The following is a 20,020-nucleotide window of genomic DNA, read 5'->3' as shown; positions in this document are numbered from 1 at the left end:
GGTAAGTGATTTTTGACCTAAAACCTTCCTTTTTCATTAAGTTTTTGACGATTTTAACTCTTAAATTTTAGTTTCAAACCCCAAAAATCCTTGTTTCTTTCCTAATCCGAATTTAAGGAAAATTGTGATTTCCAACTCGTTTTGAGCTCTATTTTTATGGGTTTTTCAACCATGAGTTCCTTATTACCAATAGAATGGGATTGTTCAATAAATTTACAGATTTGACCCTTTTCGAAAATAGTTAATTTTTGGACCATTTTACCCCCGGTTCCGAAACCTATCAATATGGGTGTCATTGGACTCCTTGTGACGTGTATGTTTTATTGTTGATAGTGGATTGTCATTCCGGGCACTGAATTCGAGATTTGCTTGTCCGGTGGAGGTATTTGAGTGCGGTTTCGGCAATTGAGGTAGGTTTGGCTATCTTTCTTTGAGATTGAGATGGGGTAATTAGTCATTCATATGTTATAGACTTTGGGATGGGGTTGTAGTATGAGTTGAGAATGTTATATATATTGTGATGTCCGTGTGGAGGCTTATTTATTAATGTGTTGCCGTGACGGGGTTTATTTGTATTACATAGCCCGTGTGGGGGCCTTATTTGTTATCTTATTTGCTTTGAGAGCATGTGAATTATGATTTGCCTAAGAGAGAGGCTTGAGTATATTATTTGACTTGTGATGCCGCCTGAGAGATTGAGTTGGGGTTTTTGAGCATACTTGGGTATTGAAATATTGTTGAGAAAGGGGTGAATATTTAAATGAAAGTGTGTTCTTCCCGTTACTATTTATTGAGGGTGAATATCATGTGTAGGTTAAGTTTTGAGAACTTTGAACCTTATACCATATGTGAGTTGATTATTACTTCCATGCATATGTGTTTTGATGCATTCATCCTCATTCATCATATCATGAAACATAGGAAGTTGAGAAATATGGAAATTCTTTTTGAGAAAGAAAAATGAAACACCTTTAAACCTTTGTATCTTGAGTCCCTGACCGAGGCAGTTTTCCGGCAGGGTAGTGGATGCATTGTGATCCCAACCTTTGTATCTTGAGTCCCTGACCGAGGCAGTTTTCCGGCAGGGTAGTGGATGCATTGTGATCCTAACCTTTGTATCTTGAGTCCCTGACCGAGGCAGTTTTCCGGCAGGGTAGTGGATGCATTGTGATCCCAACCATTGTATCTTGAGTCCCTGACCGAGGCAGTTTTCCGGCAGGGTAGTGGATGCATTGTGATCCTAACCTTTGTATCTTGAGTCCCTGACCGAGGCAGTTTTCCGGCAGGGTAGTGGATGCATTGTGATCCCTTGACCACGAGGGGGTGGAAAGGATAATGAGATTGAGGTATATGGTCTGCGAGACCCCCATGGGTCCTGCTTGGTAGCACAGCTCGGCAGGTGTATACGACAGGCTGTGCGACAGTCTTGATTCCACCGTACCACCACATCATTGCATCATCATATTGCATTGCATTGCATTGACATTTGTGCTGCTTGAATTATTTGATTAATTGTGATTATGAGTTGTTATTATACTTTATTCGTGCCACTATATATATAAACTGGCGGCACCGATGCCGAAGTGGGACTTTTCTATATGCAGGTGGAAGCGTTCCTTAGTTTATTTCATAGGTTTGATTAATTCCTTATACTCAGTCAGCTAAAACCTACTGAGTACATGTGAATTGTACTCACCCCTACTTCTGTGTCCCTTTTTGATGCAGATACTAGTCGGGGTACCCCACGTGGCAGTTAATATTCTAGCGGATTGTGTATTCTCAGATTAGTGGTGAGGTCCCAGAATTCGGATCGTCACTAGTCTATCTTTATTTTTCAGTCTTTTGTACCATTCAGAGACTTATGTTGTATCTTCAGATTCGAACCTTGTATTAGATGCTCTTTATACTTATGACACCAGGTTTTGGGATAATTTCTTCATTGTTTTTTTATTTATTTATTTATTTAAATCGTGGAATCACTTTCCCCTTTGGGAGTCTTGTATGAGTTTTATTTTTAGGGTTACACATCAGATTGAGTTTTGAGATGTGTGCCATCATGACCTCAGTTTTTGGGTCGTGACAATTGGTATCAGAGCCCTAGGTTCACCGGTCTCATAAGTTAAAGAGCAAGGTGTCTAGTAGAGTCTTGCGGATCGGTACGTAGACGTCCGTACTTATCTTCGAGAGGCTACAAGATACTTAATAGGAAAATCTCTTTCTTTTTACTCCCTTCGTGCGATTTATTCATATCAAGTGTTGTATACCTCTAATCTATTCCTTCTGCGCAGATGGTGAGGACTAGAGCCACAATTACTGAGGGTGAGGATGCACCTGCTGCTCGAGCCCCACTACGCGGGCGAGGTAGAGGACGTGGTGGAGTCAGGGGACGAGGCCGAGCAAGGGGAGCGGCACCTGCTCGTGGACGAGTTAGAGAGCTATCACCTGAGCCCATGTATGAGCATGAGGATGACTTAGAGCAGAAGACTGAGGAGCAGAGGCCATCCCAGCCTCCTGTGGTTCCCGATAGTACTCCGATGCTTCAGGAGCTATTGGTTCGATTATTGGCTAGACTGGATGGTGCTCCTACCTCTGGTATTATTTCAGGTACTATAGGTTCTCCTATCACAGTTGGTGCTACACCGCCAGTTCAGGGGCCTAGTGTAGGATTTCAGACTCCTGGTTCATCTTCAATGCCTTCTATTGCACCTCCGAGATTTGCAGCTCCGCCAGTTTCTGCTAATGCTGCCATGTCGGTAGCTGAGCAGAAGAGTTTCGAGAGGTTCGTTCGATTGGCATCTCCAAGGTTTGATGGTAAAGCCGGAGAAAAAGCCTATGACTTTTTGACTGAGTGTCAAGATAGGTTGTTCAACCTAGGCATTTTAGAGGCACATGGAGTTGCTTACACTTCATATCAATTTGCGGGAGTGGCCAAAGAATGGTGGAGGTCAGTTCTGGCTCGTAGACCTATTGGTTCTCCTATGATGAGTTGGGAACAGTTTACTGAGGTGTTCCTTGAGAGATTTGTGCCTTATAGCCTTCGTGATCAGCGTAGGGATGAGTTTGACAGACTGGAGCAGGGCTCCCTATCTATATCTGAGTACGAGACTCGCTTCCATGAGTTATCTCGTTATGCTATGTCGAGTATTTCCACCGAGTTCGAGCGGATTCGCAAACTAGTGAAGGGATTCGCCGGTTATCTCCAGGAGGCTACAGCCTCTCTTGTACTGTCTGGGGGTACGTTTCAGAGTATTATTGATCATGCCAGGATGATAGAGAGTATCCGACGTGCTAGACAGGGCGGGGCCAAGAGGTTCCGTCGGCAGGGTCAGTTCAGCAATCATTCCTCCCAGGGTAGAGAATATTCGGGTTCAGGAACCCATGGTTATCAGGGCAGACCAGTCCAGGCAGCTATTCAGGGTTCTTCGAGCTCCGGAGGTCGTTTTAATACTTCTAGTTATTCCCCACGGAGTTCAGGTCCTCGAGGTTGTTATGTGTGTGATGAGTTTGGGCATAAGGCCCAAGATTGCCCCAAACGTGCTCCTTCTAATGGATGGCCTGGGGCACCAGTTGTTCGTTCTATAGATGCTCCAACTGTTCGAGGTTCTTCGCAGAATACTAGAGGTGGCACCCATGGTGCTAGGGGTAGAGTACGAGGTGGTGCTCGTGGTGGTTCGCAGGCTAAGGGTGACCGTCAGTTATGCTATGCTATACCGGGTAGATATGAGGCAGAAGCCTCTGATGCAGTTATTACAGGTATTGTTCCAGTTTGCCATCGTTCTGCTTCAGTATTATTTGACCCAGGGTCTACCTATTCTTATGTGTCGACTTATTTTGATGTGGGTATTGATTATGTGAGTGAGTCCCTTATTGTGCCTATTACTATTTCTACCCCAATAGGTGAATCTTTAGTAGTGGATCGGGTATACAAGGGATGTTTGGTGATATTTTCGGGTAGAGAGACCCGTGCAGACTTGATTTTATTAGACATGCTTGATTTTGATGTGATACTGGGTATGGACTGGTTATCTCCTTATCATGCTATATTAGATTGTTATGCAAAGACCGTGACCTTAGCTTATCCCGGTTTACCTAGCTTAGTATGGAAGGGTAATCCGAGTTCATACCCTAAGGGGGTGATATCTTATATTCGTGCTCGTCGCTTGATGGATAAGGGTTGTTTGTCTTATTTGGCTCATGTACGTGATCTCACCACGGAGTCATCTCATATAGAGACTACGAGGGTGGTGAGAGAGTTTATGGATGTATTTCCTACAGACTTGCCGGGAGTTCCTCTTGATCGTGATATCGATTTTGTGATTGATTTGGAGCATGACACTAAACCCATCTCTATTTCTCCTTATCGGATGGCTCCGGCAGAATTGAAAGAGTTGAAAGAACAATTGGAAGATTTATTGAAGAAAGGGTTTATTAGACCTAGTGTATCACCGTGGGGTGCACCGGTTTTATTTGTGAAGAAGAAAGATGGTACTATGAGGATGTGTATTGACTATCGACAGTTGAACAAAGTCACTATCAAGAACAAGTATCCTCTCCGTCGCATTGATGATTTATTTGACCAGCTTCAAGGTGCATCGGTGTTCTCAAAGATTGATTTGAGGTCGGGTTACCATCAGTTGAGAGTTCGGGAATCTGATATCCCAAAGACTGCATTCAGGACTCGTTATGGGCATTATGAGTTTGTGGTTATGTCCTTCGGGTTGACTAATGCCCCGGCTGCTTTTATGGAGTTGATGAACCGGGTATTTCGACCTTATTTGGACTCGTTTGTGATCGTGTTTATTGATGACATCTTGGTTTATTCCAAGAATGAGGCGGATCATGTTAGGCACCTGAGGACAGTCCTTCAGAGATTGAGAGAGGAGAAGTTGTATGCAAAATTCTCCAAATGTGAGTTTTGGCTTGAGTCCGTGACATTCTTGGGTCATATAGTGACCAAGGATGGTATTATGGTTGATCCAACCAAAGTTGCAGCGGTTCGTGATTGGGTTAGGCCTACTTCGGTTACCGAGATTCGGAGTTTTATTGGGTTGGCAGGCTACTATCGTCGGTTTGTTCAAGGATTCTCTTCTATTGCAGCCCCATTGACTAGGCTAACTCAAAAGACCGTGGCATTTCAGTGGACTGATGAGTGTGAGGCGAGTTTTCAAAAGCTCAAGGAATTATTGACTTCAGCACCTATACTAGCCTTACCCGAGGAGGGCGTGGCATTTATTGTGTTTTGTGATGCTTCGGGAGTCGGCTTGGGTGGTGTATTGATGCAAAAAGGTAGAGTTATAGATTATGCTTCTCGACAGTTGAAGGTACATGAGAAGAACTATCCTACCCACGACTTAGAGTTAGCAGCGGTGGTGTTTGTTCTGAAGTTGTGGAGGCATTATCTCTATGGAGTGCATTGCGAGGTCTATACTGACCACCGTAGCCTTAAGTATATCTTTTCTCAGCCGAATCTGAACATGCGGCAGCGTAGGTGGTTAGAGTTATTGAAAGACTATAACATTACCATACTTTATCATCCGGGAAAAGCTAATGTGGTAGCGGATGCCCTAAGTCGCAAAGCATCTAGCATGGGTAGTTTGGCCTTTCTTAAAGCTGTGGAGAGGCCTTTGGCGTTGGAGGTTCAGTCATTGGCTAGACAGTTGGTCCGACTTGATATTTTTACACATCATGGTATTTTGGCCTTTGTGGAGGCTAGGTCTACTTTGATGGACCAGATTCGTACACACCAGTTTGAAGATGAAAAGTTGAGGGCCATTCGAGACAAAGTGTTGAGTGGTGAAGCAAAATCAGCCTCTCTTGATCTGGAAGGAGTTTTGAGGATTAATGGTCACATTTGTGTGCCCAAGGTTAGTGAATGGGTACGTATGATATTAGAGGAGGCTCATTGTTCCAAGTATTCGATTCACCCGGGAGTGGCAAAAATGTTTCATGACTTGAAACAACATTATTGGTGGTGTGGCATGAAGAGAGACATTATTGATTTTGTGGCCAAGTGTCTAAATTGCCAACAAGTGAAGTATGAGCATCAGAAACCGGGTGGTCCTATGCAAAGGATGCCCATTCCTGAGTGGAAATGGGAGCGTATCACTATGGACTTCGTGTCTGGATTACCCATGGCATTGGGTAAGTATGACTCTGTCTGGGTGATTGTGGATCGATTGACCAAATCAGCCTATTTCCTTCCGGTAAAGACTAGCTACAATGCAGATCAGTTAGCTAGGATCTATCTTCGTGAGATTGTTAGGCTGCATGGGGTGCCTATCTCTATTGTATCAGATCGGGGTTCAGTGTTCACCTCCCACTTTTGGAAGGCATTACAGCGTGGTTTGGGTACGCGGCTAGAGATGAGTTCAGCATTTCATCCCCAAACCGATGGTCAGTCTGAACGGACTATTCAGGTGTTGGAGGATATGCTTAGGGCCTGTGTGATTGATTTTGGTGCCCGATGGGACCAACACTTGCCCTTAGCAGAGTTTGCCTATAATAACAGTTATCACTCCAGCATTCAAATGGCACCATTTGAGGCATTGTATGGTCGTAGGTGTCGATCACCCATTGGATGGTTTGATTCTGTTGCGGTTGATGCATTGGATACTGACTTACTTAGGGATGCTGTGGAGCGGGTACGTTTGATTCAGGGTCGACTATTGACAGCTCAGAGTCGTCAAAAGAGTTATGCTGATAGGAGGGTTCGTCCCTTAGAGTTCATGGTGGGTGATTGCGTGTGGCTTAAAATATCGCCCATGAAGGGTGTGATGAGGTTCGGAAAGAAGGGCAAGCTTAGCCCAAGGTTTGTTGGCCCGTTTGAAATCCTGAGGAGAGTAGGTGGAGTGGCGTATAAGTTGGCCTTACCCCCTAAATTGTCAGCTGTCCATCCGGTGTTTCATGTTTCCATGCTTCGCAAGTACATACCGGATGAGTCTCATGTGATTTCTTATGATGCGGTAGAGTTGAGTCCGGATTTGACTTATGAGGAGGAGCCGACAGTTATTCTAGATAGGCGGCTTCGTAGACTCAGGACCAAGGAGGTCGCTTCGGTCAAGGTGCAGTGGCAGCATCGGCCTGCTGAGGAGGCGACTTGGGAGTTAGAGTCTGATATGCAGGCTCGATACCCTCAGCTTTTTGAGACCCCAGGTACTTTATTTTATCTTATGTTCGAGGACGAACATCCTTTTTAGTGGTGGATATTGTAATGACCTTGAGGGTAATTTTTGAAAATTTGTACAAAACACGCGTGAACAGTAACACGCGTGAACAGTAACACGCGTGAACAGTAACTTTTTGGGCAGAAAATGCCCCTTTCTTCCCATTTCAATATTTTTTTCAACATTTGTTTGAGTTCTTGAACTCCTTGAGGTGATTTGAGAAGAGATTTTCGAGGCAAAGTGTTGGGTAAGTGATTTTTGACCTAAAACCTTCCTTTTTCATTAAGTTTTTGACGATTTTAACTCTTAAATTTTAGTTTCAAACCCCAAAAATCCTTGTTTCTTTCCTAATCCGAATTTAAGGAAAATTGTGATTTCCAACTCGTTTTGAGCTCTATTTTTATGGGTTTTTCAACCATGAGTTCCTTATTACCAATAGAATGGGATTGTTCAATAAATTTACAGATTTGACCCTTTTCGAAAATAGTTAATTTTTGGACCATTTTACCCCCGGTTCCGAAACCTATCAATATGGGTGTCATTGGACTCCTTGTGACGTGTATGTTTTATTGTTGATAGTGGATTGTCATTCCGGGCGCTGAATTCGAGATTTGCTTGTCCGGTGGAGGTATTTGAGTGCGGTTTCGGCAATTGAGGTAGGTTTGGCTATCTTTCTTTGAGATTGAGATGGGGTAATTAGTCATTCATATGTTATAGACTTTGGGATGGGGTTGTAGTATGAGTTGAGAATGTTATATATATTGTGATGTCCGTGTGGAGGCTTATTTATTAATGTGTTGCCGTGACGGGGTTTATTTGTATTACATAGCCCGTGTGGGGGCCTTATTTGTTATCTTATTTGCTTTGAGAGCATGTGAATTATGATTTGCCTAAGAGAGAGGCTTGATTATATTATTTGACTTGTGATGCCGCCTGAGAGATTGAGTTGGGGTTTTTGAGCATACTTGGGTATTGAAATATTGTTGAGAAAGGGGTGAATATTTAAATGAAAGTGTGTTCTTCCCGTTACTATTTATTGAGGGTGAATATCATGTGTAGGTTAAGTTTTGAGAACTTTGAACCTTATACCATATGTGAGTTGATTATTACTTCCATGCATATGTGTTTTGATGCATTCATCCTCATTCATCATATCATGAAACATAGGAAGTTGAGAAATATGGAAATTCTTTTTGAGAAAGAAAAATGAAACACCTTTAAACCTTTGTATCTTGAGTCCCTGACCGAGGCAGTTTTCCGGCAGGGTAGTGGATGCATTGTGATCCCAACCTTTGTATCTTGAGTCCCTGACCGAGGCAGTTTTCCGGCAGGGTAGTGGATGCATTGTGATCCTAACCTTTGTATCTTGAGTCCCTGACCGAGGCAGTTTTCCGGCAGGGTAGTGGATGCATTGTGATCCCAACCTTTGTATCTTGAGTCCCTGACCGAGGCAGTTTTCCGGCAGGGTAGTGGATGCATTGTGATCCTAACCTTTGTATCTTGAGTCCCTGACCGAGGCAGTTTTCCGGCAGGGTAGTGGATGCATTGTGATCCCTTGACCACGAGGGGGTGGAAAGGATAATGAGATTGAGGTATATGGTCTGCGAGACCCCCATGGGTCCTGCTTGGTAGCACAGCTCGGCAGGTGTATACGACAGGCTGTGCGACAGTCTTGATTCCACCGTACCACCACATCATTGCATCATCATATTGCATTGCATTGCATTGACATTTGTGCTGCTTGAATTATTTGATTAATTGTGATTATGAGTTGTTATTATACTTTATTCGTGCCACTATATATATAAACTGGCGGCACCGATGCCGAAGTGGGACTTTTCTATATGCAGGTGGAAGCGTTCCTTAGTTTATTTCATAGGTTTGATTAATTCCTTATACTCAGTCAGCTAAAACCTATTGAGTACATGTGAATTGTACTCACCCCTACTTCTGTGTCCCTTTTTGATGCAGATACTAGTCGGGGTACCCCACGTGGCAGTTAATATTCTAGCGGATTGTGTATTCTCAGATTAGTGGTGAGGTCCCAGAATTCGGATCGTCACTAGTCTATCTTTATTTTTCAGTCTTTTGTACCATTCAGAGACTTATGTTGTATCTTCAGATTCGAACCTTGTATTAGATGCTCTTTATACTTATGACACCAGGTTTTGGGATAATTTCTTCATTGTTTTTTTATTTATTTATTTATTTAAATCGTGGAATCACTTTCCCCTTTGGGAGTCTTGTATGAGTTTTATTTTTAGGGTTACACATCAGATTGAGTTTTGAGATGTGTGCCATCATGACCTCAGTTTTTGGGTCGTGACAATTGGTATCAGAGCCCTAGGTTCACCGGTCTCATAAGTTAAAGAGCAAGGTGTCTAGTAGAGTCTTGCGGATCGGTACGTAGACGTCCGTACTTATCTTCGAGAGGCTACAAGATACTTAATAGGAAAATCTCTTTCTTTTTACTCCCTTCGTGCGATTTATTCATATCAAGTGTTGTATACCTCTAATCTATTCCTTCTGCGCAGATGGTGAGGACTAGAGCCACAATTACTGAGGGTGAGGATGCACCTGCTGCTCGAGCCCCACTACGCGGGCGAGGTAGAGGACGTGGTGGAGTCAGGGGACGAGGCCGAGCAAGGGGAGCGGCACCTGCTCGTGGACGAGTTAGAGAGCTATCACCTGAGCCCATGTATGAGCATGAGGATGACTTAGAGCAGAAGACTGAGGAGCAGAGGCCATCCCAGCCTCCTGTGGTTCCCGATAGTACTCCGATGCTTCAGGAGCTATTGGTTCGATTATTGGCTAGACTGGATGGTGCTCCTACCTCTGGTATTATTTCAGGTACTATAGGTTCTCCTATCACAGTTGGTGCTACACCGCCAGTTCAGGGGCCTAGTGTAGGATTTCAGACTCCTGGTTCATCTTCAATGCCTTCTATTGCACCTCCGAGATTTGCAGCTCCGCCAGTTTCTGCTAATGCTGCCATGTCGGTAGCTGAGCAGAAGAGTTTCGAGAGGTTCGTTCGATTGGCATCTCCAAGGTTTGATGGTAAAGCCGGAGAAAAAGCCTATGACTTTTTGACTGAGTGTCAAGATAGGTTGTTCAACCTAGGCATTTTAGAGGCACATGGAGTTGCTTACACTTCATATCAATTTGCGGGAGTGGCCAAAGAATGGTGGAGGTCAGTTCTGGCTCGTAGACCTATTGGTTCTCCTATGATGAGTTGGGAACAGTTTACTGAGGTGTTCCTTGAGAGATTTGTGCCTTATAGCCTTCGTGATCAGCGTAGGGATGAGTTTGACAGACTGGAGCAGGGCTCCCTATCTATATCTGAGTACGAGACTCGCTTCCATGAGTTATCTCGTTATGCTATGTCGAGTATTTCCACCGAGTTCGAGCGGATTCGCAAACTAGTGAAGGGATTCGCCGGTTATCTCCAGGAGGCTACAGCCTCTCTTGTACTGTCTGGGGGTACGTTTCAGAGTATTATTGATCATGCCAGGATGATAGAGAGTATCCGACGTGCTAGACAGGGCGGGGCCAAGAGGTTCCGTCGGCAGGGTCAGTTCAGCAATCATTCCTCCCAGGGTAGAGAATATTCGGGTTCAGGAACCCATGGTTATCAGGGCAGACCAGTCCAGGCAGCTATTCAGGGTTCTTCGAGCTCCGGAGGTCGTTTTAATACTTCTAGTTATTCCCCACGGAGTTCAGGTCCTCGAGGTTGTTATGTGTGTGATGAGTTTGGGCATAAGGCCCAAGATTGCCCCAAACGTGCTCCTTCTAATGGATGGCCTGGGGCACCAGTTGTTCGTTCTATAGATGCTCCAACTGTTCGAGGTTCTTCGCAGAATACTAGAGGTGGCACCCATGGTGCTAGGGGTAGAGTACGAGGTGGTGCTCGTGGTGGTTCGCAGGCTAAGGGTGACCGTCAGTTATGCTATGCTATACCGGGTAGATATGAGGCAGAAGCCTCTGATGCAGTTATTACAGGTATTGTTCCAGTTTGCCATCGTTCTGCTTCAGTATTATTTGACCCAGGGTCTACCTATTCTTATGTGTCGACTTATTTTGATGTGGGTATTGATTATGTGAGTGAGTCCCTTATTGTGCCTATTACTATTTCTACCCCAATAGGTGAATCTTTAGTAGTGGATCGGGTATACAAGGGATGTTTGGTGATATTTTCGGGTAGAGAGACCCGTGCAGACTTGATTTTATTAGACATGCTTGATTTTGATGTGATACTGGGTATGGACTGGTTATCTCCTTATCATGCTATATTAGATTGTTATGCAAAGACCGTGACCTTAGCTTATCCCGGTTTACCTAGCTTAGTATGGAAGGGTAATCCGAGTTCATACCCTAAGGGGGTGATATCTTATATTCGTGCTCGTCGCTTGATGGATAAGGGTTGTTTGTCTTATTTGGCTCATGTACGTGATCTCACCACGGAGTCATCTCATATAGAGACTACGAGGGTGGTGAGAGAGTTTATGGATGTATTTCCTACAGACTTGCCGGGAGTTCCTCCTGATCGTGATATCGATTTTGTGATTGATTTGGAGCATGACACTAAACCCATCTCTATTTCTCCTTATCGGATGGCTCCGGCAGAATTGAAAGAGTTGAAAGAACAATTGGAAGATTTATTGAAGAAAGGGTTTATTAGACCTAGTGTATCACCGTGGGGTGCACCGGTTTTATTTGTGAAGAAGAAAGATGGTACTATGAGGATGTGTATTGACTATCGACAGTTGAACAAAGTCACTATCAAGAACAAGTATCCTCTCCGTCGCATTGATGATTTATTTGACCAGCTTCAAGGTGCATCGGTGTTCTCAAAGATTGATTTGAGGTCGGGTTACCATCAGTTGAGAGTTCGGGAATCTGATATCCCAAAGACTGCATTCAGGACTCGTTATGGGCATTATGAGTTTGTGGTTATGTCCTTCGGGTTGACTAATGCCCCGGCTGCTTTTATGGAGTTGATGAACCGGGTATTTCGACCTTATTTGGACTCGTTTGTGATCGTGTTTATTGATGACATCTTGGTTTATTCCAAGAATGAGGCGGATCATGTTAGGCACCTGAGGACAGTCCTTCAGAGATTGAGAGAGGAGAAGTTGTATGCAAAATTCTCCAAATGTGAGTTTTGGCTTGAGTCCGTGACATTCTTGGGTCATATAGTGACCAAGGATGGTATTATGGTTGATCCAACCAAAGTTGCAGCGGTTCGTGATTGGGTTAGGCCTACTTCGGTTACCGAGATTCGGAGTTTTATTGGGTTGGCAGGCTACTATCGTCGGTTTGTTCAAGGATTCTCTTCTATTGCAGCCCCATTGACTAGGCTAACTCAAAAGACCGTGGCATTTCAGTGGACTGATGAGTGTGAGGCGAGTTTTCAAAAGCTCAAGGAATTATTGACTTCAGCACCTATACTAGCCTTACCCGAGGAGGGCGTGGCATTTATTGTGTTTTGTGATGCTTCGGGAGTCGGCTTGGGTGGTGTATTGATGCAAAAAGGTAGAGTTATAGATTATGCTTCTCGACAGTTGAAGGTACATGAGAAGAACTATCCTACCCACGACTTAGAGTTAGCAGCGGTGGTGTTTGTTCTGAAGTTGTGGAGGCATTATCTCTATGGAGTGCATTGCGAGGTCTATACTGACCACCGTAGCCTTAAGTATATCTTTTCTCAGCCGAATCTGAACATGCGGCAGCGTAGGTGGTTAGAGTTATTGAAAGACTATAACATTACCATACTTTATCATCCGGGAAAAGCTAATGTGGTAGCGGATGCCCTAAGTCGCAAAGCATCTAGCATGGGTAGTTTGGCCTTTCTTAAAGCTGTGGAGAGGCCTTTGGCGTTGGAGGTTCAGTCATTGGCTAGACAGTTGGTCCGACTTGATATTTTTACACATCATGGTATTTTGGCCTTTGTGGAGGCTAGGTCTACTTTGATGGACCAGATTCGTACACACCAGTTTGAAGATGAAAAGTTGAGGGCCATTCGAGACAAAGTGTTGAGTGGTGAAGCAAAATCAGCCTCTCTTGATCTGGAAGGAGTTTTGAGGATTAATGGTCACATTTGTGTGCCCAAGGTTAGTGAATGGGTACGTATGATATTAGAGGAGGCTCATTGTTCCAAGTATTCGATTCACCCGGGAGTGGCAAAAATGTTTCATGACTTGAAACAACATTATTGGTGGTGTGGCATGAAGAGAGACATTATTGATTTTGTGGCCAAGTGTCTAAATTGCCAACAAGTGAAGTATGAGCATCAGAAACCGGGTGGTCCTATGCAAAGGATGCCCATTCCTGAGTGGAAATGGGAGCGTATCACTATGGACTTCGTGTCTGGATTACCCATGGCATTGGGTAAGTATGACTCTGTCTGGGTGATTGTGGATCGATTGACCAAATCAGCCTATTTCCTTTCGGTAAAGACTAGCTACAATGCAGATCAGTTAGCTATGATCTATCTTCGTGAGATTGTTAGGCTGCATGGGGTGCCTATCTCTATTGTATCAGATCGGGGTTCAGTGTTCACCTCCCACTTTTGGAAGGCATTACAGCGTGGTTTGGGTACGCGGCTAGAGATGAGTTCAGCATTTCATCCCCAAACCGATGGTCAGTCTGAACGGACTATTCAGGTGTTGGAGGATATGCTTAGGGCCTGTGTGATTGATTTTGGTGCCCGATGGGACCAACACTTGCCCTTAGCAGAGTTTGCCTATAATAACAGTTATCACTCCAGCATTCAAATGGCACCATTTGAGGCATTGTATGGTCGTAGGTGTCGATCACCCATTGGATGGTTTGATTCTGTTGCGGTTGATGCATTGGATACTGACTTACTTAGGGATGCTGTGGAGCGGGTACGTTTGATTCAGGGTCGACTATTGACAGCTCAGAGTCGTCAAAAGAGTTATGCTGATAGGAGGGTTCGTCCCTTAGAGTTCATGGTGGGTGATTGCGTGTGGCTTAAAATATCGCCCATGAAGGGTGTGATGAGGTTCGGAAAGAAGGGCAAGCTTAGCCCAAGGTTTGTTGGCCCGTTTGAAATCCTGAGGAGAGTAGGTGGAGTGGCGTATAAGTTGGCCTTACCCCCTAAATTGTCAGCTGTCCATCCGGTGTTTCATGTTTCCATGCTTCGCAAGTACATACCGGATGAGTCTCATGTGATTTCTTATGATGCGGTAGAGTTGAGTCCGGATTTGACTTATGAGGAGGAGCCGACAGTTATTCTAGATAGGCGGCTTCGTAGACTCAGGACCAAGGAGGTCGCTTCGGTCAAGGTGCAGTGGCAGCATCGGCCTGCTGAGGAGGCGACTTGGGAGTTAGAGTCTGATATGCAGGCTCGATACCCTCAGCTTTTTGAGACCCCAGGTACTTTATTTTATCTTATGTTCGAGGACGAACATCCTTTTTAGTGGTGGATATTGTAATGACCTTGAGGGTAATTTTTGAAAATTTGTACAAAACACGCGTGAACAGTAACACGCGTGAACAGTAACACGCGTGAACAGTAACTTTTTGGGCAGAAAATGCCCCTTTCTTCCCATTTCAATATTTTTTTCAACATTTGTTTGAGTTCTTGAACTCCTTGAGGTGATTTGAGAAGAGATTTTCGAGGCAAAGTGTTGGGTAAGTGATTTTTGACCTAAAACCTTCCTTTTTCATTAAGTTTTTGACGATTTTAACTCTTAAATTTTAGTTTCAAACCCCAAAAATCCTTGTTTCTTTCCTAATCCGAATTTAAGGAAAATTGTGATTTCCAACTCGTTTTGAGCTCTATTTTTATGGGTTTTTCAACCATGAGTTCCTTATTACCAATAGAATGGGATTGTTCAATAAATTTACAGATTTGACCCTTTTCGAAAATAGTTAATTTTTGGACCATTTTACCCCCGGTTCCGAAACCTATCAATATGGGTGTCATTGGACTCCTTGTGACGTGTATGTTTTATTGTTGATAGTGGATTGTCATTCCGGGCGCTGAATTCGAGATTTGCTTGTCCGGTGGAGGTATTTGAGTGCGGTTTCGGCAATTGAGGTAGGTTTGGCTATCTTTCTTTGAGATTGAGATGGGGTAATTAGTCATTCATATGTTATAGACTTTGGGATGGGGTTGTAGTATGAGTTGAGAATGTTATATATATTGTGATGTCCGTGTGGAGGCTTATTTATTAATGTGTTGCCGTGACGGGGTTTATTTGTATTACATAGCCCGTGTGGGGGCCTTATTTGTTATCTTATTTGCTTTGAGAGCATGTGAATTATGATTTGCCTAAGAGAGAGGCTTGAGTATATTATTTGACTTGTGATGCCGCCTGAGAGATTGAGTTGGGGTTTTTGAGCATACTTGGGTATTGAAATATTGTTGAGAAAGGGGTGAATATTTAAATGAAAGTGTGTTCTTCCCGTTACTATTTATTGAGGGTGAATATCATGTGTAGGTTAAGTTTTGAGAACTTTGAACCTTATACCATATGTGAGTTGATTATTACTTCCATGCATATGTGTTTTGATGCATTCATCCTCATTCATCATATCATGAAACATAGGAAGTTGAGAAATATGGAAATTCTTTTTGAGAAAGAAAAATGAAACACCTTTAAACCTTTGTATCTTGAGTCCCTGACCGAGGCAGTTTTCCGGCAGGGTAGTGGATGCATTGTGATCCCAACCTTTGTATCTTGAGTCCCTGACCGAGGCAGTTTTCCGGCAGGGTAGTGGATGCATTGTGATCCTAACCTTTGTATCTTGAGTCCCTGACCGAGGCAGTTTTCCGGCAGGGTAGTGGATGCATTGTGATCCCTTGACCACGAGGGGGTGGAAAGGATAATGAGATTGAGGTATATGGTCTGCGAGACCCCCATGGGTCCTGCTTGGTAGCACAGCTCGGCAGGTGTATACGACAGGCTGTGCGACAGTCTTGATTCCACCGTACCACCACATCATTGCATCATCATATTGCATTGCATTGCATTGACATTTGTGCTGCTTGAATTATTTGATTAATTGTGATTATGAGTTGTTATTATACTTTATTCGTGCCACTATATATATAAACTGGCGGCACCGATGCCGAAGTGGGACTTTTCTATATGCAGGTGGAAGCGTTCCTTAGTTTATTTCATAGGTTTGATTAATTCCTTATACTCAGTCAGCTAAAACCTACTGAGTACATGTGAATTGTACTCACCCCTACTTCTGTGTCCCTTTTTGATGCAGATACTAGTCGGGGTACCCCACGTGGCAGTTAATATTCTAGCGGATTGTGTATTCTCAGATTAGTGGTGAGGTCCCAGAATTCGGATCGTCACTAGTCTATCTTTATTTTTCAGTCTTTTGTACCATTCAGAGACTTATGTTGTATCTTCAGATTCGAACCTTGTATTAGATGCTCTTTATACTTATGACACCAGGTTTTGGGATAATTTCTTCATTATTTTTTTTTTATTTATTTATTTATTTAAATCGTGGAATCACTTTCCCCTTTGGGAGTCTTGTATGAGTTTTATTTTTAGGGTTACACATCAGATTGGGTTTTGAGATGTGTGCCATCATGACCTCAGTTTTTGGGTCGTGACAAAGTCTAATTCATTTTTATGGTTTATAGATTACTGAAGGACTTTTCCTTAGCTACACTTTTAATTACTGTCTAATTCTTTTTTAATTCAACTTTAATGTCTATATAATACATTTTAGTTCAAGTTTAATTCATTTTTGTGGTCTATAGATCACTGGAGATTTTTTTATTAGCTACAATTTTTATTCGTGTCTAATTCTTTTCTAATTCAACTTTAATGTTTATATAATATATTTTAGTTTAAATTTAATTCATTTTTGTGGTCTATAGATCACTGAAGGCCTTTTCCTTAGCTACATTTTTCATTCGTGTCTAATTCTCTTCTAATTCAACTTAATGTGTATGTAATTTATTTTTCATTCAAGTTTAATCCATTTTTGTGGTCTATAAATCACTGAAGATTTTTTTATTAGCTACATTTTTCATTCGTGTCTAATTCTCTCCCAATTTAACTTTAATGTGTATGTAATTCATTTTTCATTCAAGTTTAATTTATTTTTACTTCAAGTTTCATTTTTGTGGTCTATAGATCACTGAAGGCGTTTTCAACACAATATTAATTAATAAGGCAGGTTTCATTTTGATAACACTACTGCAACACCTTAAAATTAACGTAGCTATGTATTACATTATAAAAAAAAGATATATTTTACATGAACAAAAAACTATATTAAAAGTGTAGTTTATATGAACAAAAATCACCTTAAAAAAGATAGCACAAAACAAACTTCAAAACCTAACTCATACACCAGCTATAAATTGTTTTTAGACAATATAATTTTCATAAATATATTAACTAATATAACTACATTTATTTATTTATATGGTCTTTCGTCTTCACATTAAAGGTTATTCTTTTGCTTCTTCACTGCATATTCCCATAGTAGAGCCCCAAATCTCTTACGGAGATTGTCTGCACTTAGTTGTTGATTTGCAATATCCTGGCCATTGCTCACTAACTCAATAAATGCAGCCACAAAAACTCCACAATCCCTACAAAATTTAAAATATAAAATCATTATAAAAATACTATTGAATTTAATAAGACCAGTACAAAAGATAATATCTATTTGATAAACAATTAAACTTAGAGTGAATCGTTTTGTTGTCTAGGAATTCCTTCAGTTATGAACTCAGATTTAATGAGCTCAAACTCATTTTTTTCATTGTATTTAGGTGATGTCTTCAATTTAAGATGCTTATCATAGAAATTGACCACACTCAAGTAGTATGGTAAAACCGATGAAATTATGCCAATGGCGTTTTGAGCAGATAATTCGCCCCCTCTAGCCAGAAATAAATCATACATCTTCAAAGACCTTTCAAAAATATCAAACACAAGAAAAATTCAATAATAACCCTTTTTAATGTTTAGTGGAAAGAGAACATAATTCACTTTGTCCAATGGGGTACTTCCCAACAAACGACGTCCACATATATACTCAGCAATAGTATCAGAAGCTTTGATTTCAAATTTCTTCTTATTTTCATGAGCTTCATAAAGTTGAAAATAAGATTGACCAATCTTTGTCTTGAATAGAAATCAGTAGTTGTAAATCGAATAATATTGTTGGTTTCATACGTTCCTTTCTTTTTAATATAATAAAAAATAATGTCAAGATGCTCCAAAAGATTAAAAAATGACGTCAAGTGTTAGATAATATTTCAAATCTGTAGCAAGTATCAATCGACTGATGTTATTGTTAAGATGATTCCAATGGGATCTATCATGTGAGTCATAAAAAGATAACAAAAATAAAATCAGAGATCCTTAAATGAACAAAGTGTTTTACAAAAAGTGAAAGTTAAAAGAAGTAAAGATCGCTTTACTAATGAACAGGGAACATATTTCATGATTCATTTTCCTTGACTATTTTTTTTCCATCATCCCTACTTGACTATGTTACTACAGAGTATGATCCTGCTACAGAGTCCTAAAACTGAGGAGTTGTTGCAATTATTTGATGCATAAATTGTTAGTATTATGGAGATATATCTTTGAAATGAAATGAAGTAGTTGCTACTTTCTTTAGTTTAGCTTTATTGCATATGTGCTATAATGTTAAAAACCTAATCAGCTTGTTTTTTATATTGTTTACCTAACTTATAAATTTTAAGTCTGCATATGTCTGAAAATCTATCAAACATAACAAATGCACTATATTTTTCTGCTACATCAAAATTGAATTATATTGTATCGTATGTCTATTCTACACTCACCAAATAATGTGTCAATCAAAGGAACATGTTCTTTTCAAAATTAATAAATCAAAAATGTATTATAAATATATTATAGATGTATTAAAAATATTAAAAGTCTCCATATTAAGTAGAAATAATTGCCATTGATATTAATAGTGAAAGAAAAATGGGATACAAAGTTGATTTAGAAAAGTGATGGTGTTCAACTAGAGGTTACATAACTAACCTCATCACTCCATGCTTGTCTAGAATGTGCCAATTTGAAAAATTATTTTTTTGCTTGTACATTACAAACTCCTAATTCAATTGCTGGCTTGAGGACATTAACAACATTTGAGTAAGGTTTCTTCCCCCTTTAAAACATAAAAGAAATGAAATTTTCAGTCAGTCAACTCATTTAAACTAAATTTTTTTTATGACATATAAAATAACAAACATAAATAAATTACCTTTTTTTGTATCCGTATAAAGCCACAAAGTGAATGAATCTATCAAATCAAATTCATCATCTACTCCAATTAAAAGTGAAAAAGGATGCTTTATCTCAAATGTTTGACGTGTTACACATAAAGTCCCTCCAGATTCAAAATGTTGTATATAAGGAGATTTAATTGATTTTTTTAGATTTTTTTTCTTCCACATTTTTTTGGTGTCGTTTTCTTTTTATTTTCATCAACAATGGCTTCCTTTTTTTGTTTTCCTCAACACTGGCTTCCTTTTTCTTTTTTGCTCTCTTAACACGACTTTTTTTGTTTTTTGTTTTCCTCAACAGTGACTTTTTTTAGATATGATGCTTCTGCCTTACGGTCTGGAAAAGATCTTCAGCACACAACATGAAGTCATCAAGTGTTTGAGGAGTTTTTTGACAACCCTTTTCCGCATCAGCATCACTAGACGCACCACTATCTAGTTCACCTTTGTTAGCTACACTACTATTAAGTTGCGCCCCAACTGCATTAAGATCAACAACCTTTTCACCTATACACAAAATAAATATTTTAGTAATATAGTAAGAGAGGAGCAGGTAGAGTAATTATATATCACATGGGAA

At 41.2% G+C, this 20,020-nt stretch overlaps 3 long non-coding RNA genes across 3 annotated transcripts; all 3 read left to right on the top strand.

Moving 5' to 3' along the window:
- The first annotated feature begins 352 nt into the window (after nucleotides 1-352).
- On the top strand, nucleotides 353-1,918 carry LOC129893084 (uncharacterized). Its single transcript, XR_008767383.1, has 2 exons — nucleotides 353-410; nucleotides 1,726-1,918. It is a non-coding gene; the product is annotated as an uncharacterized LOC129893084 (long non-coding RNA).
- Nucleotides 1,919-7,649: 5,731 nt separating this feature from the next.
- Nucleotides 7,650-9,327, top strand: LOC129893088 (uncharacterized). The gene is made up of 2 exons (XR_008767386.1): nucleotides 7,650-7,819; nucleotides 9,135-9,327. It is a non-coding gene; the product is annotated as an uncharacterized LOC129893088 (long non-coding RNA).
- Nucleotides 9,328-15,058: 5,731 nt separating this feature from the next.
- On the top strand, nucleotides 15,059-16,602 carry LOC129892823 (uncharacterized). Its single transcript, XR_008767369.1, has 2 exons — nucleotides 15,059-15,228; nucleotides 16,410-16,602. It is a non-coding gene; the product is annotated as an uncharacterized LOC129892823 (long non-coding RNA).
- The last annotated feature ends 3,418 nt before the right edge of the window (nucleotides 16,603-20,020 follow it).

Source organism: Solanum dulcamara, chromosome 6 (genome assembly GCF_947179165.1).
Source record: "Solanum dulcamara chromosome 6, daSolDulc1.2, whole genome shotgun sequence".
NCBI classification, from domain to species: Eukaryota; Viridiplantae; Streptophyta; class Magnoliopsida; order Solanales; family Solanaceae; genus Solanum; species Solanum dulcamara.
The sequence above is the reverse complement of the archived record's forward strand: the minus strand, read 5'-3'. Positions and strand labels throughout refer to the sequence as shown.